The 18,576-nt window shown below is 37.4% G+C and overlaps 1 long non-coding RNA gene across 1 annotated transcript; it reads left to right on the top strand.

Moving 5' to 3' along the window:
• Window positions 1-11,319: 11,319 nt before the first annotated feature.
• LOC125275740 lies at window positions 11,320-13,797 on the top strand. The gene is made up of 3 exons (XR_007186496.1): window positions 11,320-11,435; window positions 12,096-12,368; window positions 13,547-13,797. It is a non-coding gene; the product is annotated as an uncharacterized LOC125275740 (long non-coding RNA).
• Window positions 13,798-18,576: the final 4,779 nt, after the last annotated feature.

Here is an 18,576-nt window from a genome sequence, read left to right as displayed (position 1 = left end):
TTATCCACTGGACCCCTCTGGTGTCCAAGATAGGTTCAGTCATTCCCTCCCATGGCACGAGGGGATTGTATTCGTTCCCCACACATAGTATAAGTGAAGTATCGAAAGGGAATGTACTCGGTTATGAACGTAACCTCGATACCCTGAGATACGGAACGAGTACTGCGTTCATTGCCGTCCCACGGGGCTGCACAACTCAGTGCACTCCACCGCACCATCATTGGTTCAAAAAGTTTTCCAATTTGATCCAATGGCCGTGCAGTTACACTGCGTTGTTGAATAAGGCTTCAGTATCGAGGAAAAAAGGAGTTTTTCCCCACACACAGTATTCATTCCGTATCTCAGGGAACCGAGGTTACGTTCGTAACCGAGTATGATCATGATAAAATGCATATCGTTTGACACTTCCCCCTACTGTTTAAAACCATGTAGCATAATCAATTCCAAAACAGATGTGATGACTTAACTATTGAATGTTAATGTTAGATTACCAAAGACAATTTTATAAGATCAGATAGCTAAGGTAAGATAGCTTATGGTACTCTAATGATTAGATGCACTTTATGCTCAATATTTGGCACTAAAAGGCAACCATATGAAAGAATATTTTGAACTGAATTATGTATAGTAACTGTCACAGTTTTCAGTGTTGTCTGGTCTCATTTATGTGATGGTTGTGTTTGCTTGCCTGCCTATGTTTGGATTTACCTGTGGATATTATTAAAGACTGTCTTGGATCTTCATCTTCGTCATGTGTGTTAATGCAGCCAGACCATGACAGTAACAGTCAGGATAATTGTGGCTTTTTTAATTTATTTAGACCATGAGTCATATTGATTATTTTTATTGAACAATTATATAATTTAATATAATTATATTAGCAATTTGGGAATTGTCTGAATTTATTGTTGAGTCCATGTCTAAGGCCCTGTCCACACAAAGCCAGATCTTTCCCTATCTGATCTTTTTTTTCCTCGTCTCATCTGCGTACGCACGAAACCGCTGAAACACGCTCAAAACGCTTTAGTATACATGCCAGACCAGTATGTGGCGCTGTATTTCTGCCACAGAGATACAGAGAATAAGACTTGGAGCATGTGCATTAACCTTGCGCGCTGTATACAAACTTAAGTAAAGCTTAGAAATAATGCTTTATTTTGGCAGAGTAGCTTCTGACTTGAAATAAAGTTTGATCATTTTTACTCAAGACTGCTTCAAACTGTGCAAACTAGCTGAAAACTGTGTGATCATTTATACACAAAACATAAAACTGACATGATTGCGAGAGACAATAGTGTAGGCTACATCAATCGGTTCATCTGACTGTGGGGAAAACATGCAATTTGAAACAGTTTTATGATAAACATTAATATTATTATATTAATATTAATGTATTTTAGCAAGCAGTGCTGTTATAAGGAAAATCATGGTCTCTGAATTGATTCATGAACAACGCACACGCTTGTCAACATGAGAAATATAGATTGCCTCGATTTTGCCGGGTGGACTAAAAGCAGACTGCACATAGCCTATCCGCTTCAGAGCTAAATCGTGACCACAGATAGACCATGTCATGAAATGACACTTACATCTTGTAGATATCATTGACATTGCAAACATGATGGGATATCAACCTTCTCATGCAATTCCTGTCCAAAAAATACAATAAATCAGGATTGACTATAGGTGGGCTACAAATAGCTAGTCTAACTACGAGCTAAATCCTGGCTACACACAGCCAACGCATAGAACATGTCAAAGATATGAAACAAATACCTTGTAATCATTGTTGACTTTGCTTACATGATGGAATATCATACATCTCGCAAGTTATTTAGGTAAAAATGACGTAACCAAATTAAAGTTTATTTTGGCTAAAAGTGGGTTCAATGGATTTTATATGTGCTTCATGACACAGAGGCGTTTACATGGTTACATTTTACAAATGCTAGGAATGTGGCTTTCAGTGACAGAATTCTATCAAATAGCACACAGATGTTAACAAAGCATCTATCAAGATGGTATTCTAGATTATTATGTGTTGAGTTGTTTGGTCTAATAATTAAAATCATTTTTTTTTTCTGAATTAAGTGACTGGAAATAACTAGTCATTTAATTTTTAATATCAGCTATGCATTCCATTCGTTTTGTCAGTTGTTATGTTTCATCGGGCCTATCAGTTTTGTTGTTGACACAGTATGCAGTATGTGTTACAGTACAGAAGGGACAGAGACCGACTTTCACAGGTAATGGAGCTTTATTGAGTACCAGTGTGAGCAATGGCTGAAGTGCAGGTGAGTGAGCGGTGAAGTTGTGCAGGTTCTTGAGATGGAGAGTGATGACAGAGTTCTTTAGTGGTTTCAGATACCGATGACCTTGGAACTGGAGACGTTGGAGACGGTGGAGACACGGAGCACTCACACAGAGAGGAGAGAACACACGAGGAGATTCTTGGAGACAGGTAAGTAGACCGCGGGGAGTCCTTAAGGTAAGCATACAGGTAAGTTAATGCAAACGAGACCGGACATTGAGTGGTGTGTGTGAGTGCTCTTTATGCTGGCTGTGATGAGGTGCTTGATGAGGTGCAGGTGCCGGTGATCAGTATTCTGGTGATTGGGTGCGCTGTGATTGGTGAGCGGTGGAGCCTGACGTCTCTGTGACAGTATGCAATATTAATGATTACTAAAGACTATTTTATAAAGATTATTAACCTATAGATGGCACTCTAATGATAAGATGCACTCTCTAATACTGTAAACAGAGCAGAAATAAGAATCTAAAAATATAACTCAACTCTGTAAGAGAGTATTTTAAAGTCAATGAAACATATAATTTATGCAGAAAATGACATTACTCATGTCAATCGCACATTTTACATAATTTAAAATATGTGGTGCACAAAAGTCCAATGAATAAAACTATAACAATAAAACTACAATTTAGACATCAGTGTTGTATTTAGAGTCATATTGATTACTTTTATTAATCCATTAGTATTTTGACAAGTTTGTGATAGATCAGCCTGGGAATTGGGTTTTAGTTTTCTGTATAATATTATTGTGGAGTGCTTATCTCATGTTCGTATTTTTATTTTAAAAGTACTTTTGACCTTGTTTCTTGACCCCACCCTGACAGTGTCCAGGTGTGCTGTGTTTGCAGTGCATTTGTTATCAGATCAAGGTCACTTCTTTTATTGTGTAATATGAAACAGATGGTTATGGTCCTTGATTATGATTAGCTGAGCCATGTTCAAAGATGTTGTAAAATACATCTGTGTAAAAACACACCTGTGACCTAAATATGTCGTTGTGCAATTGCGCCACTTCGTCTGTGTGTTTCTACATCTGTGTTACTTGACAATCATTTAGCTAAACTACATTGCTTGGCGGAAGGATTATAATTTGTTGTCAATAAATTGAAATTTTGTTGCTGTGTGTTTATTTTGCCAGCTCTGTAATAAATATTTTATAAAAGCTGTGGTTTACAGTGATTTTAGAAAAGCTAAAGAGCTCCTTGTTTTAAATTAGCTTTTCTAAAATCACTATAAACAACAGCTTTTGGGGCTTATTGTTTTAATAGAAGAAAAGATTCAATTTATAGAACCTTAAAGGGTTCTGTCAGGCACTTCATATATATATATATATATATATATATATATATATATATAAATATATATATATAAAACATACATCATTAATTCAAAGCTGGTGCACTTGTGCTTAGAATGTTATGGGTGGATGATTTAAGTATCAAAGCCAATATCGCTGTAATAACAATAATGATTCATGTACAATATTATATTCATGTATACATTTTGTGTGCTTTCTAAGCACAAAATTGGCAACTAAAGACATTTCACATTTATTTTTGTAAGCAATCATTATAAACGGCAAAGTAGATATCTGTTTTTATTATTTACTGACAGTTAAATCAAGTCTAAATTTCAATCAAATAAAAAAGAAAAAATTTAATGATTTAATACAATAAGAGTAGTCCAAAGCACTTAAACAGTAAACTGAACATTCCTTACTTATAAAGCACCAGTAGGTTTAACTTTATAACCAGTAGCATTCTTAGCATAGATTGTTTATATCTTTAACAACATATTTGCAATTACTTAAAGCCAAATACAAAACAAAAAAAGCCACATTTATTTATTCAAGTGAAATAACTGATGTTTATGATGTTTATTTTTCTGCTGTTACCTGGTCACCATAGCTCTTTCTGTTTGAATTGATTGCTGTGAGTGTCTGTGACTGCAGTGTTTCAGCATTTCTGCTCATGATCAGATGAGTGGAAGGCAAAATGGCTTACAGTTGTTCCAAGCCATCACAAATATTTGCGAACACAGATTTAGGACTTCAAAACTTATGAAATGCATTTACTTTCATTTTAAAAAAAGATGAAGAAATTTCAAAGATTAAAGATGCACACGAGATAAGAATAAAACTACATTCTTTACACTATCAATGTAAAAAAAAAAAAAAACTCTTGCTTCATTCCCATCTAAATGCATCACCCATAAAGGTTCTTGAAAATGGGACAGCTGCACTAAGCTTTTAAATGGCATTTCCATTCTGTGCTGTAAACTATTGCAATAAATAAAAGGTTGTAAAAAAGGGCAATAAATCAATACACAGTTTGTGTAAGTTTTCACTCTAAAATAAAACCCAAGATTCAGAGAAATGTGATGAAATTTAAAATACCAACATATTAATACGATAATGTAAAACAAATGAAAACAATTACTGAAAATGTGTTACATTTGTTCATCTGTTAATTCTACTTCTTCTCTTGGGCCTTTTATTGCTTGATGACCTCAGTCTGACAGTTGCTCTGAAAGTCTCTCCAGCTGTTCGATCTCTCTTGAGACATCTAAAGACAGATGTTACATATTAGGGAGTGATTGAGATTAATTAGTCAACACTTCACATTGCAAAAGTTTATTTGTCTCTGAGGTAAAATAGGATGGCGTTCTCTCTTACCCATCAATTTGATTTTGCTGGTTTGTGACAGTGAGAGTTTCATTGATCTCTTTAGTTCTGATTCAAGAGCATCTTTTATGTCCAGCTTTACAAAGAAACAAGAGAAGATTCTGCTTGACTTTATGTATTTAGTACAACTAAATACATGATTGTCTCAATAAATATGATATCAGTACCCTTTAAATCATTGAACTTTTCAAGCACTTCAGTTTTTGCCTTGTTGAACATGTCATGTTTTATCTCATCACTTGTGGTTATTAGTAGTTCTTGCCTTTTCTTCATGGATCCAGTTCCAGTCACTGCTGCAGCTTCTAAAACAAGAAACACTCGGTTTTCTTTCTTATGAAGACACAGAAAAAGAAAATGTGTTTACAATAAAACTGCTAACACTGCTAATTTATAGTTTGCAGCATTTTGCATCGGTGGCTTGTGAATAAGTGATGATCAAATGACTTAGTAAATCAGAGCCACAACAATGAGGATGGCCGGCCAGCCATGGGTCAGTGCTGGATTGTCTCCATTCTTGAATTTATTGATCAAGTATTCATTTTTATTCCTTGCAAACTTACATGTTTGGTTCATCATTGTGTTGACACTATGGGAACTCTCCTGCATGAGCCTGTGTCTAAACATGGCAATCTGATTGGGGCGAACATATGAACATGGCGACACTGAGACTATTAGACATCAGAAATGTGCGTCGTCAGCTTCTTTTGTCTTCAGAAGCCACATGTTCATTCAGCGCGTATCTGTTCCTGTGTGTGTTTAAGTCTTTAGTCAGGATTTAGAAAAAAACATGTCAGGACTAAAGTGCAGGAGATGTGACACCACTTTATTATAGCAGCTGTCTCACACAACATGTACGTGATGTGAACGGGTGAGGAGCACGCAAGGTCAGTCCTCGTAGGGGCTGAATGTGTTTATTGTGGCACGTTCATCTAGCTTAAGCTCCAATCCTGCTTGGCACTCTTCAGAGAGGGATGAGAGTAAAGACAGCCATCAGGAGGCAAATGTAAGTCTCTGCAAGTCAGCTGTTTAAGAGCCCTGAGCAGACAGATTCTATCGAAAAAATGATTCCTCTGTCAGACTTTCTGGCAGCGTGGCAACTACTGCAGAGTGTCTCTCAGTGGGGTCTGAATACCGTAAAGAAAAGTTACAGTATTCATTTGTTTCACATTTCATTTTGTATCACTCTACTTGTCTGTATTTGCATGTTCCAAACAGACTGTCAGATTTTTCAGTGACAAACTAGTCACGTAGCTTGTTTCTGTTTCTCTTTTTCATCACGCTTTGTATTTGATTGTTTCAAATTGCTCCCTTTTACTTTATTTACAGTGAGCTAGTGATTAGAATAATTGTTTTGCGAGCCCATATTGGCGACAATTAATATAAACAGGTAGTTATTTATTTGTAACTTTTAATGCTAGCTTACCTTCATAGCAAGAAGACATTTCATTCTAAATAGTTGTTTGGATTGATGAGTAGATGTGCTTCTTTGTACCAACAACGTCTCTTTTGAGCGATGCCTTCAGGTTAGTAGAGGAAGTGAAGACAGAGACACTCAGGGTCGCATTAGGACCCCTGAGTGCCCACAAGAGGACAAATGAACCAAACTTACCTCTGTTTTGATGAAGTTCTGAATGTGATGTAATATGGGAGATCCAGGGTAAGCAGAGTCACTCTGGATGATACTGAACTTGTCAATCTGTTCTTGCACTGACTTCCCTGTTGTTCCAGTCACACTGAAGCCAAGAGAAAACAAAATACAGTTTAATTTCACAAGTTCATACTTACAGTCAGACAGAATGAATGGTATGCGTATTTGGCGTGCTGTCCGAGGAGACAAGCTCGGTATTTGGCCCAAACCCAGAGTACGCCCCCTGTATTTCAGGTTAGGAAAGTAACCAGGTGAGAGTGAGGGAACAGTGTGGTGGAGGGATGCTGAAAAACTGTCGAGGTATGGGAGAGTCGACTGTGTTTATATATAGGCTTCCACTCATGCTGATTGGGTAGGTATGTTGATTACTGATTGTTGATTAGATCATAGATTATTTGAATGTGCTCCTCCTGAACTTTGTTAACAAAACGTAATTTAAAAACAGTTTACAATATATTGTTGTAATGATATAATTTAATATAAAAATCACCAGATAACCAGTATAAAAACATTCATTCAAATTGTGGATTCATTCACTAAAGAAACAGTGCTGTGTTGCTCTAAAAAGAACAATATTCACAATGTTGTGTTTAAAACTCACTCAATATTAACTTCATGTTTATTTAACTGTTGTATAAATCAATATCACATTTGCAATTGTGATGATATTCAGGAAAAAAAATACTCTTCACTTCTCCAATAATCTATTGAGAAAGCAACCTTAGATATTCCAAAGTATTCATGACTAACAAACTGTTATAGGCGTATGCTGAAAGATGAGGCGAGCACGGAGATCCACAATAACAAGGGGGTTTATTCACAATAACAGGAACACAGGAACAACATACACCTCTAAGTAAAGAGAACAGACAAGGAGTGCAGGGAAAGTGTCCAACATAAGGGAGTGCTGACGAGGTACAACATGATGGCGGGAAGACTGATGAGGGAAGTGAAGACAGGTGTGCAGAACAGGAGGATTCTGGGAAATGGAGTTCGGGACAGGCGTGGATGTAACATTACCTCCCAACGGGGAGGGGGGGTGGGCGCCCTGGAGACCTACAGGCAGGTGCGGGGGGTGCAGGCGAGTATGGAGGTTTCCAGGGCGGTACTAGGTCCTCGGCCGTCATGGTGGGTCTGGAGCCGTGGGTGGCCGTGGTGGGTCAGGGGCTGTGGGCGGCCGTGGCGGGTCTGGATGCGAGGATGGCCATGGCTGGTCAGGGGATGTGGGCGGCAATGGCGGGTCAGAGGCCTTGGGCGGCCATGGTGGGTCTCTGAGCCCATCCCCATCTTTCCCACCCACTGGTACCCTTCCCCCCCAAAAAAAATTCTTTGGGAGACTCAGGGATTCGAAGGGCTCGTTGTCTACTGGAGTGTGTTCAGCAGCGGTTGGAGCGGGCTCGGCCGTGGCGGTAGGAGCTGGTTCGGTGGCGGCGGCTGGTCGAAGGGACTGGGAGCTGGTTCAACCCAAAAGTCTATTAACCCGTCCTTTTCTTCTAAAACTGGAGTTTTGGGCTGATTTGCGGCAGAAAACTCAGGAAACTGGGGCTGTATGGCCTTCTTTTTCCTCTTTGGTCGTTTGGGCCCAGAGGAGGATCTTTCTCTGGCCATGCAGGGTTTTGGGTCCGGCAGGACACCGGGGAAAAGCTCACTGGAGGGGCATGCGGAGGAAAATGGAGATTGACGAACCAGCCAGGCCGCCCATGTTTCTGGGGGAACTGGACGAGGATCGCACAATTTATCAAGAACCTCTGCGATAACAAACTTAGAACAATTTAAAGACAAAATCAGATTAATTGTATCGCCTAAAGAAAAATAACCGGCAGGTTCTTTAAAACGGATCGTGCTCTCGTCCAGCCCCTCCAGAAAAAGGGCGTTTAAACAGGCATCTGGCCAATTTGTCAGATAAGCCAAATCGACAAACTCCTCCACATACTCTCCAGCGAACGACCGTCCTGCAGGAGCCCAACTAGGCGATCCGAGACCGAAGCTGGCATGGGAGGCATGGGAGAAGCAGGAACTTCAGAAATGTAAAATAGTCCCATCTAGCGATGTTACGGTCTGTGCCGAGGCTTCGGAGCATGTGTCGAGAAATCCCGGAAGCTTTCAGTGAAGCGCGTATCGAGGCTTGTATCGCTTTAGATCAGTGACGTCATTGATGACGTTCGAAGCCTCGCTTCTGCCTGACTGGTTCAAATGGTTCGACTGGATGCAGTTCGAATCTTGGCGCGACATTTTGACAGATATATAAACCATGGGATCCCCTCAGAATGTGTGGTTTTAGAATAATGATATCGCCCCTCCTGCCTATTATGACCAAAGAATTTATTACACAAATTTAATAGCTCCATTCATTTGAAGCCAATACGTTTATTACACAGTTTTGTTATACAATCATTATATAGCCTACAACTAGTAAATACACATTACATTCATAAAAATATATTAGTCTTTGTGGAAATTGATTTTTCCTTCACCGTTATTTCTATGCCTTAACTGCCGCAAAATAAAGTGTATCACAGATCACATCAGGTCATCTGTAATGTATCTCCTTGTTTTACACTCTTTGACCACCAAGTGGTATTGTGAGCAAATGAAGCCTCGAGAAATGAACCCTGTTGTGAACCACTTGGCTGAAAAGCTTCAATGCTTCATGAGGCTTCATCTCGCCATCACTAGTGGCCGGAAGCAGGAAGCGGGCGGCTCGAGATGGTGCTCGAGGCGGCAGTCGACGAGGGTGCCGGCGCTTCTTCGTCGGCGAGCTCAGCAGTCCGCCTCTTCGACAGCAGCGAAAGCGTCTTTCCAGGCGAGCTTCTTCCAGGCGGCGAAGGCTTTAGTGATGTCCAGTTCGCGAACGAATCATTCTTTTTAACCGGTTCTTTTCAGTGAACCGGTTGAACCAGTTCACCAAATCGGTCTGAATCGTTCCAAACAGTTCGCATCTCCAGTTCAAGAAGTTAGCAAACACGTATCCACAAATTACTAAAGTTACTCACTTTTTGACGTGCCTGACACTACCTCTCGAAATAAATCAACATCCCGGAGTTATTCAGTTACTCCAACAGTACACTGACTTAATCTGCTGTGAGAGAACTGATGATGATGAGCACGAGCAGCAGAGCAGCTGATATGAGTGCGCATGCGCGGCGCACTTGAACGAACATACACGGTCTGCACCGCTCTCGTTCTCGAGTAAAGAATCGGTTGCAATGGTTTTCGGATCATCAGTACACAACCGAGAACCGCTTCTTTCTGACATGTCCGATTTGAGAACCGGTGAGCTGATGATACTGCATATGCGTATCATTTTTCAAGAGAACAAAAAGCACATTAGTCAAGTTTAGTCATCGGACAGTGTGATATAATACATGCTGAAAATAATACATGCTTTTCCAAATACACCATAGCAGATTAATAGCATAAAATACTGTAAATAATACTGTACATAATACATGCCAACATGAACATAATATTTTGTACACAGATCCAAACTAATGTTCAGAAATAGTTCTACAATTTATTTTTCTATATTAATGTTATTTAAAAAGCAATATAGTAAAAGTTGTGCAGTTGTGCTTTCAAGTTATTTTTTTTTAAAGATTGGAAACAATTAGATTTATCAAACTAAACATTTATTTGTTTCATAAATAATCCATGGACAGCTTATTTAATTTCTAAACAAGGTGATATAAAGATAAAAAATTACGTAATCAAACTACAGCGAGAGCAAACAAGCGACTCCTTGAATCGCTCTCGCGGTTCTCGAATCTCAATCTCGTTCTCGAGTAGAATCGGTTGCAACGGTTTTCGGATCATCAGTACACAACCGCCCAGGTAGCAAAGACTTTTGGCCCTAATTTGGCATTAGGCCGGCACATCTGGTATTCAGTCGGCACTGGCATAAGGCATGTGAACCGAACATGGCCCGGTTATGGTGGAGATGGAACCGTCTTTAAGACGGCAAACAAGATATGGGCCAACTGTTAAGTGTATTATTTGGCCCACATGTAAAATATAGAACTGTGGACCACATATGTGTGGCCAGTCTTTTCCCACAGATATTTTTATAATTGATAATATTTTTTATACACAAAGCTGTTTCCCCTATTCCTGTTTGCAATGTGGGTTTATTGCTCTCTATCAACAAGGTTTCATCAATAATTAAGAAACACCATAAACTTTAAATTCATTAAAACTTTAAATACATTAGCCTACATTATTCAGGAAAAAATTTTATCCAAAGAGATTTATAATAGAGGACAACAGAAGTAAGCAAACCAACAAAAGCACAATACTAAGACAGTCTAACACAGTACACAAAGCAAATTATATATATATATATATATATATATATATATATATATATATATATATATATATATATATATATAAAATGTCTTCTCTCTGAAAATGTTTAATGAAAATTTTTAATGGGGAAAAAAAAATCTACCAATCAGGTCGCATCTAGAAAAGCGCAATGCTTCATGGGTTTGCAGTTTTAACCTCATTGTAGTCATTAAACACTCAATCTTGTACCTTGTCCACGTTCGATTTTGGAATTTTTTTTTTTTTTTCTTCAGTTGAAAGTGTGTAATCTTGCGATTTAGCTGGTTTGGTAACGGTTTAGAACGCTTTAACCAAGATTTAAAAAAAAAAAAAAAAAAAAAAAAAAAAAAAAAAAAAAATCTCCCGGAATCGGCGATATTGAAGAATTGGGCGGGCACGCACTGAATGCACTTGAGGCACTTCTCTAACGGTCGTGGACTTCTCAACTCGAGCAAAGCGAGCGAAGTTTGGTAAGTGAATATTGGAAAATATTATATATATTTGGTTTGACGTTGCTTTTTTATTGTAGAGTTAGTATGAGTTAACACTGTTGGAAAGTTAAAGATGTGGCTAACAATTCATAATCGTAGGCTATATTAAAATGTAATCATGTTAGTTCACTAATGTTCAATGTTCGTTGATTACATTCAGATGACATTAGACATTTTTATATTATTTCACAGCCGTTTATTTATTTAAAGTTAAGTGACATACGTTGATGGATTTAAAAAAAACTGTATTGCGACTGTATTTTTAGCGAGTAAATGCTGCCATGTTGTAATATTCAAGTTGTATAGATTTAATAATACAATGGTGTTGTTTGACAAATTAACGAGAGCAAATGGGTTTGTGTTTTGATAGTTTTTCTTTCAATTTGAAATGAAATCAGCAGAAATGAAAAAACAACAACACCTTTATTCATTTTTCCGTTTGTTAAAAAAAAAAAAAAGATTTCTGCTAGATTTTTTTGGTTTATGTCAATTTTTTTTATTTTATTTTTTTTTTTATTTAATTTTTTTTATTAAAGGCACCATTTTCTTGTTTCTGCTTATTTCTCTTTTCTGCTTATTTATTTATTTATTGTTTGTTTCTGGTTATTTTCTCATGCTCTCCTGACCTCTACCTAAAAGGCCACAGCACTCCTGACCTCTACCCAAGGCGCCATAGCAGTCCTGAGCTCAACCCAAGAGACAATAGCAGGCACATTATTACTGAGGCACATCAGCTCTGAGATTCATCCATTAAGGCATGCCAGCAGTGAGATCCACACATCAAGCAACACCAGCACTGAGATGAAGTCATGCCAGCTCTGAGATCCATAGACCAAGCCATGCTGCACCTTCTCTAGTCCCATCAAAGCATACTGAGCCACACCAGGGAGCAGACATCTAGTTTGCAAACATGTGAGTATATTAATGTTTATTATAGTTATGTTTGTTTTTAGTAATTTTTTTTTCTCTGGCAACCTACTATTTGGACTTCATATTGTTTTTTTTGCACTCTTTCTTATACAAAAAATGACTAAAAGTTAAAACTTACACTACCGTTCAAAAGTTTGTGGTCAGTAAGATTTTAATGTTTTAAAAGAAGTATCTTATGCTCAACAAACCTGCATTTATTTGATTAAAAATATAAACAAAAACAGTAATATTGTGAAATATTATTCCAATGTAAATCAGCTGTTTTCTATGTCAATATACAGTAAAGTGTAATTTATTCCTGTGATCAAAGCTGAATTTTCAGCATCATTACTTCAGTCTTCAGTGTCACATGATCCTTCAGAAATCAATCTAATATGATGAATTGATGCTCAAGAATATTATCAATGTTGAAAACAGTTATTTACATTTTTATTTCATGATGCTATGATGAATAGAAAGTTCAAAAGAACAGCATTTGTCTGAAATCTAAATCTTTTGTAACAATAAACACTACCGTTCAAAAGTTTGGGGTCAGTAAGAATTTTAATTTTATTGTTGGGGGATAGAAATAAAATTTATCAATACTTTTATTCATCAAGGATGAGTTAAACTGATCAAAAGTTACAGTAAAGACAATTATAATGTTAGAAAATATTCTATTTTAAATAAATGCTGTTCTTTTGAACTTTCTATTCATCAAAGAATTTTGAAAAAAAAAAATTGTACACAACTGTTTTCAACATTGATATAATAATGAATGTTTCTTGAGCATCAAATCATCATATTAGAATGATTTCTGAAGGATCATGTGACACTGAAGACTGGAGTAATGATGCTGAAAATTCAGCTTTGATCACAGGAATAAATATTTCACAATATTACTGTTTTTGTTTGTATTTTTAATCAAATAAATGCAGGCTTGGTGAGCAGAAGAGACTTCTTTTAAAACATTAAAAAATCTTACTGACCCCAAACTTTTGAACGGTAGTGTATATGTACGTATGTTCGTGCCAACAACTTCCAAAAATTCATATCTCAAGAATGGTTTGTTAAGATGTAATTTGTGATGAATAGTCTTGATGGTGATTGTTCAATTCAATAACCACATTAACTTTTGATACAGAAGCTAATTTCAAACCATGTTTACATGTATGTTTCAGCGGCTGTGAGGCGTAACCGTCTGATGTCTGCGGCCACAGAAAAGGACATTGATTCCAAAAGATTGCTATATCTGGCCCCAGATAGTGATGGTGGCAGGAGAGAGAGGATGAAGAGAAAAGAGCGTCAGGAGAGTACAACAGGTTAACGGACTTGCGACTTGTTTTAATGTTCAAGAGTTGTGTGCACAGTGCCACTTTTTCATGAACTGAAACATAGATGTTCAAGAGCTGTGTGAAACATGGCACTGACATTCAAGCATTGTTTTTTGTTGTTTTGTTTAAATGTGAAACAATAAATATTTTTTCAGAATACTATTGTTGTTCAGGCATTTTTCATTTGGGCCAAGGGTGTGTATAAAGTGGCTAGATCAAATGTTTGGTCCTGAATAGTACCAGAATAGGGCCAGCTATAGTCACACATTAGGCTGAAATATGGCTATGCCATGGGCCATATGTGGCCCGAGTTCTGGCAACCAGACCTGGTCCAGTCATGTACCGTAATTCACTGCTGTATTTGGGCCAAGAGAAAGTGGGTTGTGTGGCCCATCACTGGGCCAAACCAGTTTTGCTATGTGGGCGAGAACGTGTCCGTTTTGAGAACCGATAAGCTGATGATACTGCACATGCGTGATTCAGCTTGTGATCTGAAGCTACCGAACAGTAACATCACAGCACCGGTTAACTAGGACAACTGATGCTCTGAGAGGACTCGAATGAGGGGCCAATCTGGCGAAACATAAGTTTATTTAATTACAAATAAATCATAATGTAAGAGGATCATGGTTTCTGCGCTGATGAAGACTAATTTATTCACTTAACTGTAAAAAACGTTGTTTGCACATCACTGCCTGTGTTTGGATGCTTTAGATGCAAAACTAAACTGTAAGAAACGCTTCAGATTATAATGTTTTAGTTGACTAATTATGTTATGATTACTAACTTTATATATTTGAATCACTTGTTTTTCATCCCGGCCCGCAATAGACGACGTCATCGCGGATGACGTCATTACGTCGGAGCGTAAAAGAACCGGTGAACCGGTTTTTTCAACCGGTTTATTGAATCGAACTGTCCGAAAGAACCGGTTCGCGGAAAAGAACTAAACTTCCCATCACTAGAAGGCTTCAGCCGGAGATCAGCGAGGAGTGATGTGAAGTCTTCGCTTAAGGAGAGACACTCACTCAGCAGCGGCAGGCCTCGAGACTCTCGTTCGGTCCGGTTGAAGGGTTTTTGTTATGATAAAACAGCTGATATGACAACTTTAGCACATTTGTCAGCTAAACATTCATTCATTGTTTCCCATTAACGACCCTATGCCGCCATTGTTTCATAATGAACCGAAAATATAAAACATACTAAAAGTATAGCCTAAATGGTCTCAACGTTGTATTTTGCCAACGAACTAAAATCGAAACCGTGATATGGCTTTGTGCCTTTATAAAACAACAAAAGACAGCCTGTTTGTGCTGCGCGTTTTAAAGAGAAGTGCGCACATTTGCTCACGCGATCAGATGATCAAAAAAAAAAAAAAACGGTTTATCTCTTGCAAGTGAAGAAATAGAGTGCCCCAGGGATGACGCGTTTTTGTAGGCAAAACCCGGAAGCGAGTTAGCATTTTAGGACTTCCGGTTCCAACGCCGTAAGTCTATGGGTTTTTTGAATGGGTTTTTGCTAAATCGCCTGAAATAAGGTCTGTGGTTAACATATCCTTTCACGTTTTGATCTATGACATAAAACACACCAGTTATAACCCACTTGTGATGTTTTAAACTTTTACTGTGTCTTAAAATCGGCGGTTGCTAACAAATTGCTAAAAGGGACTACTTCCTTTGGCGGGGACTTTAGACGTCATCATGACAAACAGGACATTTGGACAGCATTTCTCATGAAAATGTGGATAAGTATTCATACACAGCGCAGATCATAATCAGCGAGCATGTTTTTAAATAGAGTTGTTTTCTAAATAAAGTTTGAGGACGCTTGGTGGTGACGACGTTGATCCGCGACCATGGTGTGCTGTAGTCCGTTTATAGCCTACTGTTAGCCTTTTATATCTGACCACTTTATTTAGGCTTCAAAATCTATAAATGTTGTGTTAACTTGTAAAGATTATCTTGATAGACAAAACGTGTAAGTGTCATAACCCTTTGTTAAACACAGAGCTTGTTTTCTGCGATTTTCTAAAAGCCTATGGGAAAAATGAATAGGCTTTCAGTCGAGGGAACCCATGTGCCGCTAACTTCCGGGTTGGCCTACAAAAACGCGTCATCCCTGGGGCACTCTATTAGTAGGCCTACAAAAGTATTGTAATTTCCCTATACTGTATTGTAAAGTAACTACTTTAAAATGTTAATTTATTTTACAGTGCATTTGTTGCAATACATGGATATTACTGTCATATGAATAATTAAGGCCTAAATCATATTGTAATATTATTGTTGTAGGCCTAATAATTGTTTGGCATCCTAAAACACCAGTGTCAGTGTAATGTTGACTGAGACTCTATCACAACTAAAAAGATGTCTGAGCCCTCTTTAATGTCCGTACAAGTCAATGCTGTTTCTTTGTTCAATTTGCACACTGTACATGGGCTTAAGCTCCCCCCCCCCCCCCCCCAGAGAAGGTACACACAAACAAAATTTTGCAAATTCCTGTGGGAAACAATGTACATTTTATGAACTTTACTCCAGCATACTACTATAAAGTTCCTTTCATAACAGTAAAGCTATTAACGGAAAGTTAAATTGTGATTGGACAAATATAGATTTGGGCTAAGCCCCAAATGTTTACAATGTCTGGCTCCACCCCTGATTTACACTATGTGAATTTTCTCTTCTGTCTACAAACTGGACAGATAGAATATCTGATAGTTCATGTATGAAGTGTTAGTTTAGTTGGTTTATGATCTCGTGTTACTGTACCAGTGTAGCTATATTTCTTTTAGTATTCAGATATCCTTACTGTTAGGAAAAGTGTTAAACATCTTTTGGTCATTTAAACGACATATTTTAACTAAATGCCAAAATTTGCCCTAGTGAAACGACGAGTGATTGACATTTCAGCACTCCTTGAACAGACAGCGACTTCAGCGTGTACATGTTGATGTTTATTCACTCTAGAAAATGCTGGGTTAAAAACAAATATGACAGTAAAGACAATAAATAATGTTACAAAAGATTTTTACTTTGCTTTTGAAATCTCTAACTTTCTATTATAATAATGTACATCAGGTTTGGGTGTAAAATCTTAGTGTAAAGCAAATAAAGTGAATAAAGCAATTATTCTAACATTGTTTCCCTTTTTTCCCCTCAACAGGCTATTTTTTTACATTGAGGTAAGCATACATTTTTTTGTATAATTGTACTACACTCAGCACTCTCTGTTCCCCGATGGTCAACTACACTCAGCACTCTCTGTTCCCTGATGGTCAACTACACTCAGCACTCTCTGTTCCCTGATGGTCAACTACACTCCCGTCTGCCATGTACAGAACCTATTTTTGTTCATTAAACGTTTTGATCATTTTGATTAAATGTTTTTTTATTTTATATTATTTTATATTATTTATTTATTATTTAAAATGTACACAAATATATTGGGGGGGAGGGTGGGAAGTATGAAATATATATAAAATATATTTTCTTTGGATATTTACTCGTTATCTTCCATGTTTTTTTAATAAAAGTATGTTGAATAAATATATACAAGCATATACAATTACTTTTTAGTATTATTTTTATTTATATATTATATTATTAATGTATGCAAAACAAATGTATGCCTTTTGGAATTAACATGTGATTAACTGATTATATGCTGTGTTTTAATAAAGTTAAATTATATTGCTGGCCTTGTATGTCATTTTTACTCTTCAAAGTTTACACTTGCATGTGTTGATTGTACTTAATTTACTGTTTGCCTATAAATAATGATATACGATATTTTAAAAGTGATATACGATATTTTAAAAGCATTTAAATACCTAACGTATGACCATTTAAAAATGAACCCCAAAATATAACACGCAGAATGGGGAAATATTTATAATCTATCATTAAAAAACAAGTTGTCCGAACGTCAACAACGTTGCTACAACTCTTACAATTCTACGTTGTCACAATGTTGAGCGCAACGCTGCACCACGCCACAGACGTTGCCACAACGTAAATGTGTTTGCTGGGAAAACTACGTAAGTGATGAAGTACCTCCGATTGGTATTTGTCGTAGTACTGAAAGAACCAATCAGCGATTGATAGAGTTTCATGACTGAACTTTATATATACTGTGCACTTTCAGATTTTAAACTTTGCTGGATGTTTTTATTCACTTAGAGCTATGTTACTGATAGATTTTATGTTGGTCTCAGCATTGAAAGTATGTGGACTGAGGCTCCTTTTTTTTTCCTCTGTCAAAGTTGTATACTATGTTTTAAACATATGGTTTTCTATGTACCAGAACCATTTCCATATAAGGCTCTACTAGGAGTGAATGTGAAACAGGGAATGGTCCCTGCTTAGGAGAAGGTCCTTGGGATGCTAAGGGACCTCATGGGTACCTGACCAATAGATGACCATATTTAGACTTGTTTTTCTATATGTATCACATTCCTATAACATGATCTATATGATGTATTCTCTTTCTCATTGGCTGAAACTATACTACACCCCTTGTACTCTTTCTATATATTCTCTCTTTTCTTATCAATAAAATGAGACTATATTCTCCCTCAGCGCTGAGTGATTGCTCATTCAATTGCCAAATAAGAGGTCTGGGATGAGGCACGAATTAGGAGCAAAAACCTAACAATTTGGGGGCTCGTCCGGGATTTCTCCAGACAGGTAAGAAATAAAATGCTTAAGTGCATCTTACTGTCTGTTGAGAAATTGATCCTTGTATTTTTGTGCCGCACTATTTTCATATTTGTTAAAAGTGGATATCCTCGTATTTTGATAAATGCGGGAAGAGTGAAAGAGGATTGATCACCCTTTCATTTTTTGGTGTTATCCTCACGGATTATATACGTGGGAAGG

The sequence above is a fragment of the Megalobrama amblycephala genome, linkage group LG9, assembly GCF_018812025.1.
Source record: "Megalobrama amblycephala isolate DHTTF-2021 linkage group LG9, ASM1881202v1, whole genome shotgun sequence".
In the NCBI taxonomy this organism is placed as follows: domain Eukaryota; kingdom Metazoa; phylum Chordata; class Actinopteri; order Cypriniformes; family Xenocyprididae; genus Megalobrama; species Megalobrama amblycephala.
This window is presented reverse-complemented; position numbering and strand designations above follow the sequence as displayed.